Source organism: Mastigoproctus giganteus, chromosome 4 (genome assembly GCF_048544385.1).
Source record: "Mastigoproctus giganteus isolate SK-2022 chromosome 4, ASM4854438v1, whole genome shotgun sequence".
Taxonomy (NCBI): Eukaryota; Metazoa; Arthropoda; class Arachnida; order Uropygi; family Thelyphonidae; genus Mastigoproctus; species Mastigoproctus giganteus.
Window position 1 is genome coordinate 104,206,659 of NC_143578.1, and position 12,592 is coordinate 104,219,250.

Sequence of the window (12,592 nt, forward strand, 5' to 3'; positions counted from 1 at the left end):
AAATTCGGAAGTGCTCAGGGCCACATAAATGAATAGGCAGCTGCACTAGTGTATGCAAAAAATATAATATATTCTCATATTTCCTGTTGATAAAAATTACACAATCTCATGTTCATTAACATTTATAAATATCCATATAAGTTACACATTTTATTTAAATTTTATAGTAGCGTATCTCTTTTAAGTATCACCAATTACTATTATTTTTATGTAGGTTAACGTGCGAGAGTTGATGACAGTTACAAGAAGACACAGCATGAGCTGCATATGACCTGAGGTCCATCATTTTGAAACAGTTAGACTAAGGATGTAGATTTGCTGGAATGGAATAGATGCAGAGAATGGCAAAGAGATTGGTTGGAGGGGACAAAAGGCTGGTCTTACCAAGAAAGGTTTCAGTTCTGTATACTTGCATAAATTTATTGTGAAGTTATCAGTGTGCTTACTTTCGTGTTATATGCACCATTCTTTAGGAAAACTCCAAAGTTTAACACGTTAAAGTTAAGCTTTCAATGTGGACACTTCCAATTATCAAATTGATAATTTAATTCCTGCCATACCTACTACTGGAGATCTGTAAGGCTAACTGCAGAAGGGCAGGTTAATAGTGATGGCACATCCATTCCAGTGGTATGGAAAAGTTTCAGTAATATAGCATTAGTCTTCGCAATAAAAACGAGGCAGAGTGCCATCCTGCTGGTAAATGTAGTTATTTGAGTCTTTCTCTCAATGAGAAATTAAGATATCAGATCATCACAGCAGTAACAACCATAAATAGGAACATGTTGGAAAAGGTTTGGCAGGAGTTTGGTTATCAACTTCATGTGTGTGCCATGTAGCACAGTTTCCCACATTGAAGGTTTAAAGGTACGAAACTATGAGAGTTTTCTAACAATCAGTGCATATTACATGATTTTAGCTCTGTGAGTACATCACAATACATAACACATTTTGCACATTTTAATGATACAGAAAATCCTTAGTCAAATTTAACAAATGAGCACCTTTGAAAAACAAGCTGAACATCAGCTACATATCAAAAGACATGATCCAAGATGCAAGTAAAAATATTCTTGCAAATGACACTTGTCACTGATAATATTTGTCTCTGAAAGAGGAAAATACTGTCAATTCTATATACTGTGTTCTGATTTTGATGCTAAAATCAAAGATTTTAGCATCAAAATCAAACCTACTTCATCCTAGGATTTCATAACTCAGACTGGAATAGTTGTAGGCAATTCACATGCATATCATGCATTCATCACTGCAAAGTCAATTAGTACATAATACTAGCTCACATGATAATTTCTTTGTTCCTGATGTAAGAAGTGAACCAAATCTTAATTCACAACTTCTTCAATTAAGAAATTCAGTCACTGAAGAAACACATAATATTCCTAGAGACAAATAAAGAGAGAAAACCCTAGAGAGAAAATTCCTCACCTCCAATAATGTTTGAAAGTTTAATAATTTTCTCAACTTGTGTCTGAATAATATTGAGGTCTTGTGAGTGACTTCCTTTTTCAGGAAGTAGCTTCTTCCAACAGTTCTTCAAAGTTGACTTCTTCATTTTCGTCCATGACTGTTCAATTATTTCACTACCTGTTAGTATTGTGAATTCATCCCAACATTGGTGCATGTTTTTATCAATAAATTTTTCAATTTTATCAAGGTCAATATAACTGGCAAATATAACTTCTTGATCATCATCAAATATTGTCCTTATTATTGTCATTTCAAACTCGGAACTAAAGATTACTAGTAACATTAATATCATCATCAAATACAACACTAAGAGAGCAAGAAAGATTCTAGATTCCCCATATGGTTTCCACAACTTATCGTCATGGAAACCTATGGAGGAGCTAGAATATTGCTCTCTTGGTGGATTTTACTTAATGAATGGTTCTAATTTTCCATGACTTCATTGAAGCCCTGCTGGTTTGTTCACATGCCATCTGTTGTTGTGTAGTATAGTTCACTATGGCATGAAAAGGTATGGCAAGCTGGAATTCATCGTAGGTAAGCTCCATATTTTGGCTGCATAGTTTAAAAATAAAACTTCTTTTCTTCAGAGATGTAGAGGTGGTTCAAGAATGCCAATGCAAAGGCTGTGTTCTAGAGAGAGGTTCAGAATGTTCCTAAGGCAGTACTTAATGGAATATGATGTACACAATCACCCTGTTTCAATACACTCCATTTAGCTGAGCTGTATACTAGAGCAGCATAATCTATGAAGGATTTAATTAGGAACTGGTACAAATGTAGTGATGTAGCTCTGTTTATTTCCCATGCCATGCCAGAAATCACCCACAGGATGTTAATTTCCTTCAAACATGCAATTTTTGTTTGTTTTATATGTTCCTAGAAATTTGGCTTTTTGCCAAGAATCAGTCCTATGTTATTTGCCATAGGTACATTGTAGAAGTCAACATGTAGTTCAGAGTCGGTTTTTTACAGAAATGAACTGCAACTGCTTTTTTTTGTTCAGATAGAAAGTAACCATTTTGTTTTGTCCAATGAAGAAGTTTTAGGGATCACTGTATCAAGGTAAGGCATGTTCTGTGAGTGACATGTTATTCAAAAATAGATATGCTTAAACAGAAGTGGGGATTTCTTCTATCAGTTCATTAATTTGGAGGACAAGAGGATTGCATCGAGCAATGATCCTTGTGATACACCTTCCCCTCACAAAATATTTTTTTTGAGAAAGCACATTCCCATAGCATAATCGGAAATTGCTGCTTTAAAAGTTCTGTATGAAGGGTGGAAGACTGCCAGGATTTAATTAGACATTCTAGGGCATGCAAATCATATAGTATTCCAAAGTAGCAAGCTGTATCAAATCGCTTCTTTATATCTATGCTAAGCAGAACCATATACTCATTTTTTGATGTATGCATTGCATATGCTAGCTATTGCTTTGCCCTCATCTAAGACGGATCAAATTTTATGGAAACCAAACTGTATAACATGTGTTGAGATTCTATAAATCATGTGAGACAAGAATGTACCATTCATTTAAGGGTTTTACTGAGGCTTTTTTTTTTTTTTTTTTTTAATAGGGGTTGGGAAAATAATGACTCATAATAACTGCAATAAATACACCAACCAGTATATGTGACAAAGACTTTAGTAAAATAAAATTAAACACACAAAGTTTTTATTGCCTCTAACTCATATTTTTAATTTTATCTAATTATTATTTTTATCCATTTTAACTCCACAGTTTTATCAGTACACTCTATTTTTATATTAAATATACAGTTCTATCTTGAGTTTAATTTAATTGTATTTTATTAGTCTTAATCATATATACAAAGGGTACTAGGAAAGTTTTGCAATACAGCTTTGTTTATTTAATTTTTTCAAAGTAATTTCCTCTACATTCAATACACCTCTCCATCCTCCGAAACCAATCTTTAAACCAGTTCTGCCAAGTTTCACTAGGGAGTAAAGCACACTCGTTGTCCCAAGCCCATAGAAGGTCCTCATCACTGGAAAACCGCCTCCCTTTTAGCTTCATTTTCACATGCGGGAACAGTGCAAAGTCGCAGGGAGCAAGGTCTGGACTGTAGGGAGGGTGCTCGAGAAGTTTCAGTCCTGTCGTGGTCAAATATTCGGTGCAGGCTTTGGCGCGGTGAGCTGGAGCATTTTCGTGATGGAGGTACCAGGTGTCCATTCTTGACTTTGGCCGCAGATTCTTCATAGATCCAATGACTTTAGGCAGGCATTGTTCAGTATACCACTTAGCTGTGACTGTCTTCTGCGTGTCCAAAACGACACGTTCCACAATTCCACTCGATTTGAAAAATACAGCTATCATTTTCTTTTTTACAGATCGGGATTTTCTGACAATTACGGGTGTGTCGTCATCATCAAAGACCCAAACTTTGTTTTGAGCCTTGGTCGGCAGATCGTAATAGTACAGCCAAGTCTCGTCACCTGTCACGATGTTATTCACATACCGAGATTGTCCCTTATCAAACATTTTTAACATCTCCCGGCACCAAGTCACACGTCGTGTCATCTGCTCTTCAGTCAGTTGATGCGGCACCCAGAGAGAACAAAGTTTCTTCACGTGCAAATGATCTTGCAGAATCGAACGAATTGCTGGTGCATTTAGGCCCAAAGTATCCTCTATCTGTTGGTAGGTCAGTCGCCTGTTTTCGTCAAGCATTTTCCTCACAGCAGTAACGTTTTCCTCCGTAACTGACGTTCGTGGCCTTCCCGGCCTCTCAGAATCCTCCAGAGTGAAATTTCCCCTTTGGAATTCTCTATACCACCTGAATATCGTTGTACGATGTGGACAATCATCATCTAGTGCAAGAGTCATTTCTTCTAAGCACTGGTCTATGGTTAAACCACGCACGAAATCATACCGCAAAACTGTCCTTATCTCATTTCGTGACCACGATGCCATCGCAAGCACTTTACACTCTCACTACTAATGAATAACTGAGCCCATCGACTTGGCGCGGCGGCTACTATGCACGTATGAACATGTCTCAACATGCAGCAACAAGCAGCTTCCTGTGATTCATTGTTGCGTCATATTGCAAAACTTTCCTAGTACCCTTTGTATGAGTTAGTGTATTGCAGTTATTATGAGTCATTTTACTTAAGCAACTGGATGAGGAGATTGGTTGGCAATTACATGGGTCTGAGTGGTCCTTCTCAGGTTTTGGGAATGCTCACATTATTGACTGACCCTAGGATAAGTGCTTTCCAGAAATATTTGATTGTAGAAATTCAATAATTTGTACAGGGATATTTAAATTAGGTATTGCTGAACAGAATAGAGTATCCCATTGGGACTAGCATCCTTATTGTGTGCTTATCATATAGCTTGTTTGAGTTAACTCCTCTGAAATGGTTGTAAGGATAAGAGATATTTCCATAAAAATTAAGTCGATGTTTTTCAGCCTTGCTTTTAATTTGCTGAAATGTGGAACAATGAGATGCTTTTGCCAAGATCTGTGCAAAGGCACCTCCTAGTATATTTGCAATTTCTTTGGAAGATATTTGTTCCTCCCCTTCCAATTTAGCATTGGAGATGATACTGAGGGCAATTCACATTCAGCATTCTGATCTTTTCCCAGATGATTTTGCTGTCTGTATCCTTATTGACTGTTGAGGCAATATCCAGGACTCTTCTTTTGCTTGTGTCCTGACTCATCTGGCTATGGCTCAAAGTTGTTTTTGCCAACTTGGGTTGGTTGTGATTGGACTTTTAGAAATCTGTTCTATGCTCTGTATTTCTCTTTTTTTGGCATCTGTGAATTCAAGTGCCCACCACTGTGGGCACTTGAATTCACAGTGGTGGGCACTGTGAATTTGTGTAAACTGTGTAAATTTGTGTTTTTGATGTGACATTGATGTCTGAGGTATTTGCAATTTCTTTGGAAGATATTTGTTCCTCCCCTTCCAATTTAGCATTGGAGATGATACTGAGGGCAATTCACATTCAGCATTCTGATCTTTTCCCAGATGATTTTGCTGTCTGTATCCTTATTGATTGTTGAGGCAATATCCAGGACTCTTCTTCTGCTTGTGTCCTGACTCATCTGGCTATGGCTCAAAGTTGTTTTTGCCAACTTGGGTTGGTTGTGATTGGACTTTTAGAAATCTGTTCTATGCTCTGTATTTCTTTTTTTTGGCATCTGTGAATTCAAGTGCCCACCACTGATTTTTGTGTTTTTGATGTGACATTGATGTCTGAGGTATTGATAATGTTGTAGCATTCATTAACTGTTCTGTGATATGTTCTGCTATTTTGTCAATGTGATGTGACAGTATAACATTTTTATCAAATGTTTATATGTAATCTAAATTTTCCCAGTTAGCTTTAGAAAACTGCCATCTCTTTGGAGGCATTTCATAATTATTTTATATTGTCTGCACTGTACAGATTATTGGAAAATGATCACAGTTAAGGAGATCTATATATAGCAGCTAATCAGTTATTGTAATAGTATAGGAGAATATATGAATAAGTCAAGACTGCTGATGATGTCTCAGTTGGTAGGAAAATGTATGTGTGGGTGTCAGTATTAAATATAGTAAGGGTATATTGTAGCTGTATTATTTTCCTTGTAATAAAGAATATTTATTTGTTTATTTAAGTTGATAATTATCCAAGACCGATTCAATTAACTTGCCAGGTCCAGGGGCTCACATCTGGTGAGTATGGGCTTGGCACACCCAGGGTCCTCAGCTGGATATCATCATTCTTCTCTTTGTTGGTGATTCCCTTCTACTCTCTCTCTCTCTCTCTCTCTCTCTCTCTCTCTCACAGGGTAAATTGGAAATTATTTTAGCTGGTGCAGCATAAGCCTCAGGCTTCCTTGAACTATATACCTAGTAATAATAATAATAATAATGTCAGTTAGTATAACAGGAGCCAAGTAGGATTGTCATATTAAAATCTCCCAGTAGCAGTGTTGAATGCAGAGTGTTTGTATGGGGTAAACTTTGGGGGTACATGTAGCATATGTGTATATTTTTTATTATTATTTACAACATAAATTTAATATTGGTGTAGATACACCATAGATAGCTCTTTAAAAAAAAGCATCATTTCATCTCTATCTCGTATTGCGTTCATCCTTCACAGTGAGTTACCATGTATCTACACTGATATTAAATAATTTCAAGCTCTTATGATATTATGCCTAGTTGCATTTAGTTTTTGATTATAGAATTACAGCATATATACAGTGGACCCCCGCTTTATGATTGGTTCACTTTATAATGGACTCTCCATTTGCTATACAATAAGTGATAAGCACTATTTATTTATTTATTTTTATTGTGATCCCATCTGCAAATTGAATTTTAATTCTTTTGAATGGCAATTCTAATAAGCGAAAATAGGAGGAATATTATCCACAGGCTATAAAAGTAAAGATATAAAGCACAAATTTACATGTTATTACCTTGCAAATTAGCAAAATTAAATGATACATGAAAATCGGAAGAATAGTCTCCACGGGTTAGTAAAATAAAAATAAATTTACACTTACACACATAGCTTAATTACTATTGTAATGCATACATGCTAAACTAATTGATATTTCTGTTCACTGACTTTTTTTTTTTTTTTTGTTGTAAAATTTAAAACAATTAAAAAGATAAGCAATCAATAATGAAGAACATAGCACACATAAAATGGCAACTAACATGTTACAAGCAAGTGAGATACAAGTAACAACTTAAGAAAATTAAAAAATAAGAATGAAGAGAAGATTGTGAAAATTCATTTATGTTTTTTTATATGACTGAAGATTCCATGAAGGGGGAAAGACATTTCACCATAACATAAAATTCCTGCAGATTCCAGTTATCAGTATTATCACAAATGCAATAAGATCAAGTTTACTACTTGTTTATAATTAGATTGCACTAACAGAAAAGCCCAATAAACCACAAACTGAAAATTGTTTTTATTGTTTTATGGTAGTGACCTCCAGAAATATCACAAAGGCATTCAAAATTGATTTTGATAACCAAACATATGATAACAATGAAAGTGTAGTGCACTTTAATGATTCCAAATGGTTTTCTGAAATTTTATTCTATAAAGTGGCTGATTCTACTAACCAGTGACCATGTTAAAAGGAGCCTACTTATTTCATATTTCGATGGGCTTGGCTTACGATCGTCTCTGCCTGAAGCATGTGGTCCTTCCTCTCAGGAAGCAGCAGTGCGTAGCACACGCTTCTTGATTAGACCGGGGTTCGAACCCGTGACCACCAAATACGGAGAATGCGGAAAGGTCAGGGAATGACCACCGCATATCCCTGGAGCAATATGGCCTTAGTTGCTAATGCTCCTAAATAACAAACACAACAACAACCTTCCTCTCAGCCAACAGCAGCCTTTGTAAACGTGTTGGCTGTGTGTGTGTTTTTGCATTCTTTAGTTAAAGTGATTTAATCAATCTATTAGTTTTAATCAATATGTATAATTTCCATTCAAAAAGTCACCCTTTAGAGAGATAAATGGCTTATTTATTTTGCGAATATTTCAACCCCTGAGGTCTTGGAACGAATTAACAAAAAAAAACAATGTGTTATTGGGTTCAAATTACAATATTTTCATGATACAATAGTGTCTCTGTAATGAATTAATATTGAAAAGCAAGGGTCCACTGTATGTTACAAACAAATCTGTATATTTACGAATGTTATAATAAGAGAAAATGAGAAAACAAAATAGGAAACAAAAGGAACCAGTTATTATTTAACAACTAACAAGTAACAGTTTGCAAAAACCACATTACTGACAATAATCACAGTTTAATAATATGAAAATCACCAATTAAAATTCACAAAAAATCATACAAATAAAATCAAACATGCAAGTATTATAATAATCTTATTCTTTTTTGCATATGTATCAATCACTTCATTTATTAATTTTTCCGATAACTCATTTGGGCCTTCTAAGCATATCTTTGTGCAATCTTGCAATATTACAGTACAGATACATATATAATAAAAATATTATAAAATGTATTGTTTATAGGCTGCAACCAAACCATCTTGTTTGCAGTATACAAAGGAAAAATTATCCACAAGTAGACTTTTGCTGTGAAAACAAAAAAACAAATAAAGGGAATCTGAAAACCATAAAGCAAATCTGCTGACAATTGAAACAGTGGCTGCAGTACGCTCCTTTCTCTACCCAAACATCGTTTAGCCCTTCCCTTGAAAGCTGTGGGATACTTTCTAATTATAATAGCATCCGTCAATGAGGGACCAATTCAGGCAAACCTATTTATGGCCTGTGATTCATTGGTCTTGTTTGTGATATATACAATCAAAGGATTAGCCACAAGTAGCCCGTTTGTGTGAAACACTATCAAGAGATGGTTTGTGTGAAAATAAAGGGAACCATAAAATGAAAATGCCGACACTTGAAATAGTAGCTTTTAGTTACAATTTAAGTGACCAGAAATATTGCCTATTCAATTATTTTGAAATTTTTGTGTCTTTTGAATTTTAGTGATTTATTTTCACCCTGTATCATCTAACCACATTTAGTTTCTGTGATTTTTGTGTTGTGTTTATTTCACATTCCACCAGTTCACCCCTCCAGCAGATTCAATACTGTACACTAGGCACAAAGGAGGAGATAGCTAAACAAAGAGATCATCAAAGCCTCTTACACAGAAGTTCTGGGGACAAATATATACACACACTTTCAGAGGTATATATCTGGCTGATAATGTATTATCTACCAGTACTGCGATCCTGACATGAGCTGAGTGAGAATTGTTCCAACCCCATCTGAAAACAGCAAAGTCAGTATTAGTATTAGTATTATTGGTGGCAAATGATGCAAGAAAGCAAGATTACGGAGAGCAACAGCCAAAACAAAAATTACCCCCTCAAATGTGTATCCCCTCCAAGAATTTTTTCTTTTTTTTTTAATGAAAACCCCAAACATGAGAGGTATTAGAACCTACAGTACTTAGTATCATGCTTGGGTTGGAGGTTGAGAAGACGAAAGAAGATATTTGTTGACATTGGACTTGAACTTCTGTAGATTGTAATTTTCAGGAAATACGTATGAAGGAAGGTTGTTCCAGAAAACGGCAGTTGAATGAATAAATGAGGAAGATGAAAAGTTGGTTCTGTGGGTTTGAAGTTAGACAGTAAATGGATGTTGGCTGGTGGTGGCACGTGTTCGGACTGTTTTGAAAGAGAGAGCAGGAATTATAAAAGAAAATTCAGAAGAACATGGCCCATGGAAGTATCTGTAGAAGAGGCATACAGCAAAAACAGTACGTCTATGAGAGAGCGAGTGGAGAGACTGTTGGAGATGAATCATTAATTAACCTAACTGCCCTCTTCTGAATGGAATCAAGAAGCCTGAGAGAGGTTTTGGGGGTACTGCCCCAGTTGTGGGAACAATATTCCATGGTAGGGTGGATTTGCGATTTATACAGAGTGAGCAGCTGTTTGGAAGAAAAGTAACGCCGAGAGCAAAAGAGAAAACCAAGTTTTTTCGATGCAGACGAAGCAATATTTGTAATGTGCTTGTGCCAAGAGAGATTAGAAGTCAGGGTAATCCCCAAAAGAGATATATCATTTTGCCTAGAAATCGGAGTGTCACTAAAGATAAGCATAGGAGCAGAAGAATCCTTTTTGCGAGAAATAAGACAAGACTGAGTTTTAGAAGGGTTGAAATCAACTCAGTTGTCTTTGCCCCACTGGGTCCTTGGATCTTGAGGTTGTCACAGACATTCTCTCAGATATGCCAGACAAGCTGTACTTGCTACCTGGGAGTCTAAAACGCTGATGGAACTGATATTCGGGTGACACTCAAGTCAAGTGGACCCAATTTCGGCGAAGTCCGGACGGTCTGTGACAGCCAAATCCTCTGCTTGCACCTTCACGATGGTGGGACTGTTAGTAATCCTGGGTATAACCTCCATGCACACGCACATGGTGGGTGACCACCCAGGTGTGAACCAACGTAAGCAGGGGTCGAGGTGTGGCGCCCACACCACATGGAGGAACGCCGCCCCTCTATGTTACCAGGCAGTCCTAGGTGGTAGATGACTCTCATCAACCGGTGAAATACCACCACTTTGCTTATTGGAGGCTTGAAGTGGTGGAACCCATGTTTAGTCTCTAGAGCTAAGTTCCAGTCAACCCTTCCCTATCTCTTCCGTCATGCAGTATGATTGATGGCTTTTGAGGTTATGATGAACGTCGTGGCGAGATCCAATATTCCTTACATTTCGAGGGTACAGCTCTAAAACGGTTTTCGCAGGCCGGCCGCTAGTTAGTACACCGGACCGAACCTATTGGTAACTCTCTAGGAGGCTTCCGGATCAGCTAGTGTATAATCTTGCTACCTCTACTCTGCCAGATAGTGACTGGAGGGAGTCCGAGTAGTGTGTATGCGGGGAGCATTGTCGAGGCCACGTTATGTCAAGGATCTGGGTATATTCTTACCACATGTACGCCATATCCAAAAATTTCATTACTTCATACAGCATGTCCCACCCACTTTTTCTTACCATTGAATACACCATGAATTGTCAAACTAATAGAACAAGCTTATCTGCGAAAAGATCTAAACCTCCCAAGGACTTCCTAATTCATTTCACAAATATACGTGGTCTCAATTCTAATCTCAATGATGTCCATTTCCACTTGCAGTCTGCCAAACCACATGTACTTTTTCTGACAGAATCTCAGTTATCGGTTGATTCAACTACTGCTCATCTCAGATGCCCAAATTATTCGCTGTATGATTCCTTTCGCCTCAAAGGTGGTACTTGTGCATATGTCCGTTCTGATATTCCCTGTCAGAGACTTGGCAATTTGGAATCTCCTCTCTTCGATCTTCTCTGGCTTAAAATCTCTCTACCTCATTGTGTCAAATTCATCTGTTGTCTCTACCGTTCTCCCAACTCCACTAATCACTTGGAGCTCTTTGACTTCCTCTCGTTGCAACTTGACTTTCTCCAGTCCAACTTTCCTAACAGTGAGGTAATTTTCCTTGGTGATTTTAATGTTCACAACTCCAGCTGGTTTCCGTTTTCTAGTCACACCGACCCAGCAGGTCGAGATGCTGAGGCTTTTGCAATTACTAATGACCTAGCACAGATTGTTCATTTACCTACAAGAATAACGGACAATCCGAATCATACAGCCAATACGCTTGATCTTTTTCTCACAAACAACCCTTCTAAGTACACGGTCGAAGTGAGAGGTCCTTTAGGCACTTCAGATCACAACTTGGTGATTGTCTCTTCTCCAATGGAACCTTTATCTCATGGCTATTCCCAACCTCGTGTTGTTTGGCATTACAAGAATGCAAAATGGGATGACCTGCGTGACTTCTTTTCTTCTTTTCCTTGGTCGGATTACTGTTTCAAAACTTCTGATGTCAACGTTTGCTCAGATCGTGTCAGTGAAATTATTCTTGCAGGAATGGAATCCTTTATCCCACACTCCACTTTAAAATCTCATCCTTTATCTAAACCTTGGTTTTCCAATAAATGTGCTAAGGCTGTTCAAGAGAAGAATGTTGCATATCGTAATTGGCTTGTTTCTAATTCTTCAGTTTCATTTTCTGCCTACACCAAAGCTCGCAACAATTGTAAAGCAGTTATTAATCAGTCCAAACCAGAGTTTGAACAGGCTAAGAGTAGAAAACTTGCTTCTTGCCCTAATGGTAGCCGAGCATTCTGGTCTCTTGCCAAAGCTATTGGCCACAACTTTTGCCCATCTCTGCTTCCACCTCTGTCCAAACCAGATGGTTCTGTTGTCACTTCAGCCAAGGATAAAGCTGACCTGCTAGCATCCCATTTTTCTTCCAGCTCATGTATTAATGAACTTGGTAAAACACCTCCCACCATTCCCAACACGGTCCATTCAATGCCTCCTGTGGTCTTCCGTCAAAAGGATATCAGAACGATTTTGATGAATCTTGATGCTAAGAAAGCTCCAGGTCCTGATGGTATTTCTCCACTTGTTCTCAAAATCTGTGCTCCTGAACTTACTCCTATTCTTTGCCGCCTTTTTTCACTTTCTTATTCCAAAGGTGTTTTTCCTTCTGCTTGGAA

The 12,592-nt window shown here is 37.3% G+C and overlaps 1 protein-coding gene across 1 annotated transcript in view; it reads right to left on the reverse strand.

Moving 5' to 3' along the window:
• Positions 1 to 12,592, reverse strand: part of LOC150086960 (KICSTOR complex protein SZT2-like) — a 1,378,951-nt gene that overhangs the window by 849,604 nt on the left and 516,755 nt on the right. The window lies entirely within an intron of this gene.